We start from the raw sequence: 7,186 nt of genomic DNA on the forward strand, positions 1-7,186 counted from the left end.
ACCGATTGAATTTCCACGCCGTTTTGACAGCTGCCTTCCAACTCTAAACCAAAACAATGCCTCATAAAACGAAAACGATCCCTTCCTCCAAGGGCTTTAGCCCCCCGTTTACGTTGCAAATAACTGACACCTCAACGAACCATGCCATGGGGGTCCTCAGGGGCTGTACAAGGCTGCCCCGATCCAGCCTGCAACCCAAACGTCAAACGCGCGACTTGTCAAAAATCGCACCAGAAAACGGTGACGACTAGGGAGGGTCTTTTTGGGAAAGGGTCCCTTATAAAAGTCAGGTGAGAGATACTGCCAAGCGCCAAACCTCAGCTTGGGGGTGGGGGGTGGGGGTGCGAGGTTAAAGAGAAATGTGCCTAGACCTGTTGCGTTCTTTCCCGACACGCCCCCTCCTACCCGAGGTCGCCAGCCCCGGCCAAAGTCTCCAAGTCGCAGGCGGTCAGCCCCTGCGTGTGTGCGCTCCCCCGCACTCACACCCGCGAGCCCGCCAGAGTGGGACGCGCTGGAGCCTCGACAGAAACCCTGACGCGCTCGGCGCACCAGGGTGGAGTGGAAATACTCGGGCGAACATAATTCAGAAGCGGCTTGGTATTCACCATAAAAATGGGTATCTGGGCACCCTCCTCCCCCCTTCCCCGGGAAGGCAAAAGAAGGGGACTTGGAAAACAACAACAACAAAAAGAGAGGCTGGAAACCCGAGGCAGCCAGACCAGGCTCCACTCGCAGTCAGAGCCCAGTTTCCTCCCCCTCGGCCCGACCGGGGGACGGCGGCCCAGGGAGAGGAAGAACCCGGCGCTGGCACCCGCGCGCTGCCCTTTCGTCACCGTCACTCGGCCCTCGCCAGCCCCCACCCCCACTCCCCGAGGAGAATAAAAGTTTGCAGGCTCCCGCGGCGGCCCCCGAACGCACCTCCGGGGAGCGAGCGCCCGCGCGGGCCCTGCTGCCCGCTCTTACCTCTGCTGGAGGCACCGCTCACCCACCGCCGTCCGCAGCTTCCAGGGCAGTCCAGATAAACAACTTAGCGTGTGGAAGAGGGAGGTTTTTTTCCTAAAAAAGGGAAGTAAATAACCGCCCCCTTCTCCATGGGTGGGGGGGAGCCCCTATCTAAGAAAAGTCTCGCATTTCTCGGCTGACAAGCCAGCCCCCGCCCCGAGCCCGTCTCAGCGGGCTGGGTCTCGGGCGCGCGTCCTCCGTCCCGGCGCCTGGCCGCTCGCTCCGGCCGCTGGGGCGGCGGCGTCTCCTTCTACCCACGAGAATCCGTCCCCGACGGACGGGCGGCGACTCGGGCTCCCGTCACCGACTCGAGATCGCAAAATGGAGGAGGAGGAGAGGAGAGGGGAGGGAGTGCGGACACGCGAAAGGGCCGCCCCGCCGCGGCGAGCGAGCGGGATGGAGGGGGTGGGGGCGGGCGGAGGCGGTGCCACGGCGCGCACACTCTCGCTCACACGCGCTCCCACTCCACCCCCGGGCGCTCCCCGCCCAAGGGGCCGCGCGGCGGCGGCGGCGGGGAACGGTGCAACCTGTTGGCGACGCTCGGCAACTGCACGGGTGTCCGCAGCCCCTGCCCCCACGCCCTCCGCCCCGGCCCCGACAGCGCCCGCACGCCCGCGGCCCCGGCGTGGCCCCCGCCCAGGCAGCCCGCCGCCGCCCCCGGGCCGCGCGGGGATTGTCCTCGCCCACCCACCCGCCCCCCAGGAAAAAGGAGAGGCGGCGGGGGCAGACCTAGTCTCTCAGGGAGCGCTCCGGGGGGAAACCGAGTTTCTCTAGTTTCTCTTCTGCCTCCTTCCCGCCTCCGCCCAGCGCCGCGACTCCCGACCCACTCGGGAGCTCGCCCTGTCCCTCGGCGGCAATCGCCACCGGCGCCCCTGCGGCTGACAGCGGGCTGGCTGGGGGGGCCTGGGCGCGGCCCGCAGGAGCCGCGGGGGTGGTCCGCGCCGCCGCCCCCGGGCCGAGTTGCGCGAAGTGTGTCACTGGGCACGGGGCTGCGGGGTTGCACGGAAACGGTGCCGCTGCGTCTCCGCCGCGCTCGGGGCCGGTCAGCCCGACACGCCCTCTGGGGAGGCCTCGGGGAGAGCAGGGCAGAGGAGGGGGTCGGCGCAGACGTACTCGGGGCGCGGGGGCAGTTGCGTGCCGGCAGGTCCCCCACCCCCGCACCGTCTGGGCGACCGGGTCGGCACCCGCCGCCGCCGCGCTCTCGCACCGGAGAGAAGTTGCAAGCAGAACCCACCCTCCCCCGCGTCCGGCCGGCCCCCACCCTCTTCCCCGAGTCTCCCGGGCGGCGGCGGCGGCGGCGGCGGCAGAAGGAGGCTCTGCCTGCCAAGTTCAACCCCCACCCTCCCTCCCAGCGCGCTCACACTTGAAGGAAGTTGCACGCCAGAAGCAAAACCTCCGGCGAGCTGCATTTCTTTGCACTACCCTCCCCCCCCCCCCCATTATTTTTAAGGAAAGCAGGGGGGTGGGTGGCAGGCCTAAAAGCAAGTTGCAGGAGAAACAGTAAGTTGCTGGTAAAGTACGCCCTCACCCCCAAACTCCTGACCTCTCCTGCCACCCCGCCCGGGACCCGCTTCCAAGCGTCCCGGGGAGGCCCCTCCGCGAATCTTGACTTTGGCTGCACGCGACTCCATGCACCGCCCACCCTTCCGCGTCGACGGGACCCCAGCCCGTCCTGATAAAACGAAACGCACGCCGCTTGAAAATATCAGCGCTCGACTCCCTCCAGCTGTTCCCGCTACGCGCCTCCCCTTCGGTCCCAGGGAAACACATGGCCAACCCCCTCGGAGAGGGGCCGGGGCCGGGGGCGTCCCCGCGGGAGGCGCCCGCCCAGCCCCCTGCCCCACTCGCTCGCGACCGGGGGGCTGGGGCGACGCGGGGACCGAGCCTCCTACCTGGTGCGGCCCATACTATGGTTTTTGCGACTCGGGAAAAGGTGGTGCTGTGTGGCTTTAGGGTTTCGGGAGGTAACTTGTGCGCCCCCACAGGTGACAGCGCTTGCCAGCTCCTGCCGGGGGCGGAGGCTGCCGCGGCTCCACCTCGTCCCTGCCCGGAGCGCGCGGCGCAGCCACTCTCCGCACAGGCCGCGCGGACTCGGACGCGGCCGCCTCTGCTCTGACATCTTCCAGCGGAGTGGGAGGCGCGTGCCGGAAGCCGCCGCCGCCATCTTGGTAAAGGGCGCTGACGCCGCCCGGCCGCGCGGCCACCATCTTGGCAAAGAGTCTGGCTCGGGGCCTCGGGGAGTCGTCCTTCCTCGCTTCCGAGGGGGGTCGCGCCTCGGGGGTGGTCGGGTGTGACAGGAGAGGAAGAAGCTTTCAGCCTGCATGCTCCTTCTGAGGCGCCCTAGGCGCGCTTCCTTCAGGGCCGCCATCTTGGCAAAGGGAGAGACGCTCGCAGCCCCGGAAAGGAGAGGGCACCCAAATCTTGGCCGGGGTGGAGTTCTATGAAGGGTGCTGAGCAACCCAGGTGTTAACCTTCTTCTGAATGCAGAAGGGAGGACTTCTCTCTTCCTTCCACTTGGTGCCAGCCTGCTCGAGGAAAGCCCTAGACTTGGGGCGCACCGTGGGCGACAAATGGAAAGCTACTCCGAAAGCTACAGGGCAGGCTTGGCGGCACCCCACCTTCCACCTCTCCAGGCCTAGAACCAGAGGTCTGCACCGGGTGGGGCTCCCAAACCACCAGCAGTACCAGGAGGGAGAAAATCAAGACCCAAGCTTACAATAATGTTATGCATGCTTTAAAAGGCAGTTAAATAGCTCATGCCAATGTGATTACCCTTCTAAATACGCTTACATGTTATAGTAGGAATTACCTATACACTAGAGGCCCAGTGCACGAAATACATGCACAGGTAGGGGTCCTGAGGCCTGGCCGGAGACCAGAGCCTATAGGGGCCTTCCTTCCCTGGGGTGCCTTTCAATGTCTTGTAGCCCAATTTTCCTTTTGTTTTCATTTTATTACACTAGAGGCCCAGTGCACGAAATTTGTGCATGGGTAGGGTCCCTAGTGGCTGCTGGCTGGGGCCTTCCTTCTGCACCGCCCCCTGGTGGTCAGCGCACATCATAGCAAGTGGTCGAACTCCCAGTTGGTTGAACTCCCAATGGGACAATTTGCATAATAGCCTTTTATTATATAGGATAAATACTATATATATACATATATACACATACACACACACACACACACACACACACACACACACACATATATATATATATATATATCCCGTAAGTTACCTAACTTCTCCCCAAAACATAAACCAATTTCTAATTGAATCTCTGCTCTAAGAATATGCCTCATTTTTTTTTTTTACTTGTTCACATTCTAGGTGGGAGATACTCTGCTTTTTAAAATAATATCCAAGCATTCCCAATCAACTTTTCCCCCCACTCATTTTAAATTCAAACAACAGCTGAATAGGTAGGTCTTATTATCAGTTTTCATGAAAATTAGAGGAAACTGAAGCTTACAGAGGATGATGCCTATCCAAGGTCACATGCTTATCTTGGCTGCGGAAGGAAGGTAGAATTAGACAATACTAAAGGAGGTTTTTCTTTGTTGATCTCATAATTCCCATGAAAGAGTATGTAAATCCCATGATAGGCTTGCAAAAAAAAATGTGTATGGAATTTAGTTCAAGAACTGAAATCCAATGTACCAGAAAGAATGTGAGATTAAATATTGTAATAATATCAGGGTTTCTAACAATAGTTAGCAAACTTACTAATAATTTACTGAGCTTCTGTCTGCTGGGCACTATTGACAGTGTTTTTATACATACCATCTTAAGTCTTTACCTATGACAATTACTAACGAGTAACCCTCAGAAGTTATAATAAATAGGATGAATCCCCATGTGAGGGGGAATATAATTGATTGTCTCAGTAGTAGAGGTGGGAATGAAGGTGAGCTATCCAAACCCCATCAAGGCAAGGGCCTGATCTGTCTTGTTCATTGCTGCATGCCCCACTCCCAAACAGAGCCCAGTGCATAGTAAGTGCTCAGCAAATATTTTACGGAGTTATAATAAAGCAGAGTCAAGGAGACATAATATCACTTTTGCTAGGTTGTTGTGGAGGCCAAGTGAGCTAATGAAAAGTGCACCAGTATTGCTCAGATACTAATTTTTATTATCTCATGGTTAAATACCAGAGTGCTCTCATTATACAGAAACAAAAATCAAAACAAAACAAAAAACAACTAGGACCCATTATTATGTGTTTTCATAGTTTCCTGTACTTTGGTAGCACATTACAAGGGTAGTTCATTATTTGTGGCCTCATTTATTAAATTTCTGTCCCCCGCTTAGAACATAAGCTCTGTGAAGGCCGAGCCTGTGTGTCTTTTTTATCACTGTATCACTACTGCATAGTAGATGCTCAGTGGATGTTTGTTGAATAAATGAATTACTTAATGAATTAATGAATGGATGGATGGAAAGGGTCTAAGACTATAACCTAAGGCCAGTAAACCTTACATCTAAATAGTAACCAAACCACCTTTTAAATTTATACAGCAGTTGATATATTATCCAAGTGAGTTCTCCCATTCTGTTCACATGTATTATTATTTCCGTTTCCATTAAAATAATCCATGCCTCACTGCCATATTACTCCTCTAACACATCATGAAATCATGTCATGTTCCTACTCAAGTAACTAATCATGGTGTATATATGCAATAAGTGGTCAAGATTGCCAGTACATTATTACTGTTAATGGTGTGGAAAATGCTGAAGCTATGCTAAATGGGGGAGAGGGGAAGTAGTTTTGTAGTTAAGATTGGGCTTTGACGTCATTTCTGGGATGTAAATAGCAGATTTTAAATTCTAGCTGTATGACCCTGAACAAATCATTTAACTTCTTCTATGTGCCTGGATGGTTAGAAGCACATGAGGTGATGTTTGGGTTTGATATTTAGTAATCCTTCAATACATTATATTTCCATATATCTAATAAAAATGAGGCATTGAAAAGATTAGGGAATCTTAGGCCTGTAGGTTATAGAATTATAATTTAATATAATTTAAAGTTTTTATTTTAGAAAAAGTAACTACAATGATTCCCCATTCCAGTGTATACAGACCCCCAACTTCCATTCGGGTATTTAAGACTGTCTTTTACCTGCTCCTTCTAGGTCAGGCAAAATCTTCTAGCTGATGCAATTGGACTGGTATTTGATTAAATTAAAAAGTCAGTTAAAGCAAGGGAATCATAAAAAAATTATACAGGCTTTGAAACCTAAAACCTAGAATTAAACATTTGTTTCCTAACCCTTTGCTGAAGGTCTAAAGCTTTTGTGAGCCCACCGACTGGAGTTCAATGCCTTCGTTGATGTCTGAACTACAGTACAGCATTGCAATGAAGAGCCAGACTGGCTGGGTCCCTCCACCTCTATGAGGAAGTAATGTTGGGTAACCTAACGATCTGTGCCTTAGTTTCCATCATTTGTGAAAGGAGGATGAGAATAGTACTAACTCATGAGCGTGTAGATTTCATCCCCTTGCTCTCATCCTAATCGTTTAAAGTTGTTTTATACCCACCTCATGTAATAGCAACTGTTTACATAGCAGTTTTACATTTAGATCGTATAGAACAACTATTTCTTTTTTTACTCATTTCATTATTTTACTTAATATTTACTTAAGTAATTACAATAACAAGCACAAATGAAATAAACATGTTTTGAGGGAAATAAACATGTTTTGAGGGGAAAAAACACATGGGACTATTGGTAAGCATACAGCTTAACAGATGGGAGAATAAATGTATAGAGTATGAGAACTAGCCTTGGATCCAGTGTTCAGCACATCCTGGGCATCAATCAGTATGTTTTCCAGGAAGAAGGGAAAACTTGGATGAGTTGAGATGAATGCGTTGAGTAGTGTTGGTAAAGAGAGATCCTGTTGAAGAAAGATCACAGCTTATACCACATTCATTCCCACCTCCACTGTTGTTTATCACATGTTTCCTTTTACATAAGGACACCTCTGTGTGACTTATTTCCTTATAGCTTATAATTTCTTGTCATGGTTCTAGTTTTATTTATTATATCTTTCTGTCTCCCCACACACATACTTTAAATCTATGATGTTAAATGTAAATTGGAATACATTATCATGTTTGTATAAATCATTTTGAGTTATGGTAATTCATTGAATATATTAGTTGTATATTAAACCAACATG

General features: G+C 52.5%; 1 protein-coding gene across 4 annotated transcripts in view; it reads right to left on the minus strand.

The window, feature by feature from the left end:
- NR3C1 (nuclear receptor subfamily 3 group C member 1) overlaps window positions 1–6,898 on the minus strand; it is a 124,386-nt gene extending 117,488 nt beyond the window's left edge. Inside the window, exon 1 of one of the 4 annotated variants that reach the window (XM_054718003.1) lies at window positions 964–1,466. The gene's annotated coding sequence lies outside the window, so the exon portion shown is untranslated. Of the gene's footprint in view, window positions 1–963; window positions 1,467–2,894; window positions 2,962–6,787 lie in introns of those variants that run through there. The other 3 variants (XM_054718000.1, XM_054718002.1, XM_054717999.1) reach the window with 3 other exon arrangements.
- Window positions 6,899–7,186: the final 288 nt, after the last annotated feature.

This window comes from Eptesicus fuscus, chromosome 6, assembly GCF_027574615.1.
Source record: "Eptesicus fuscus isolate TK198812 chromosome 6, DD_ASM_mEF_20220401, whole genome shotgun sequence".
In the NCBI taxonomy this organism is placed as follows: domain Eukaryota; kingdom Metazoa; phylum Chordata; class Mammalia; order Chiroptera; family Vespertilionidae; genus Eptesicus; species Eptesicus fuscus.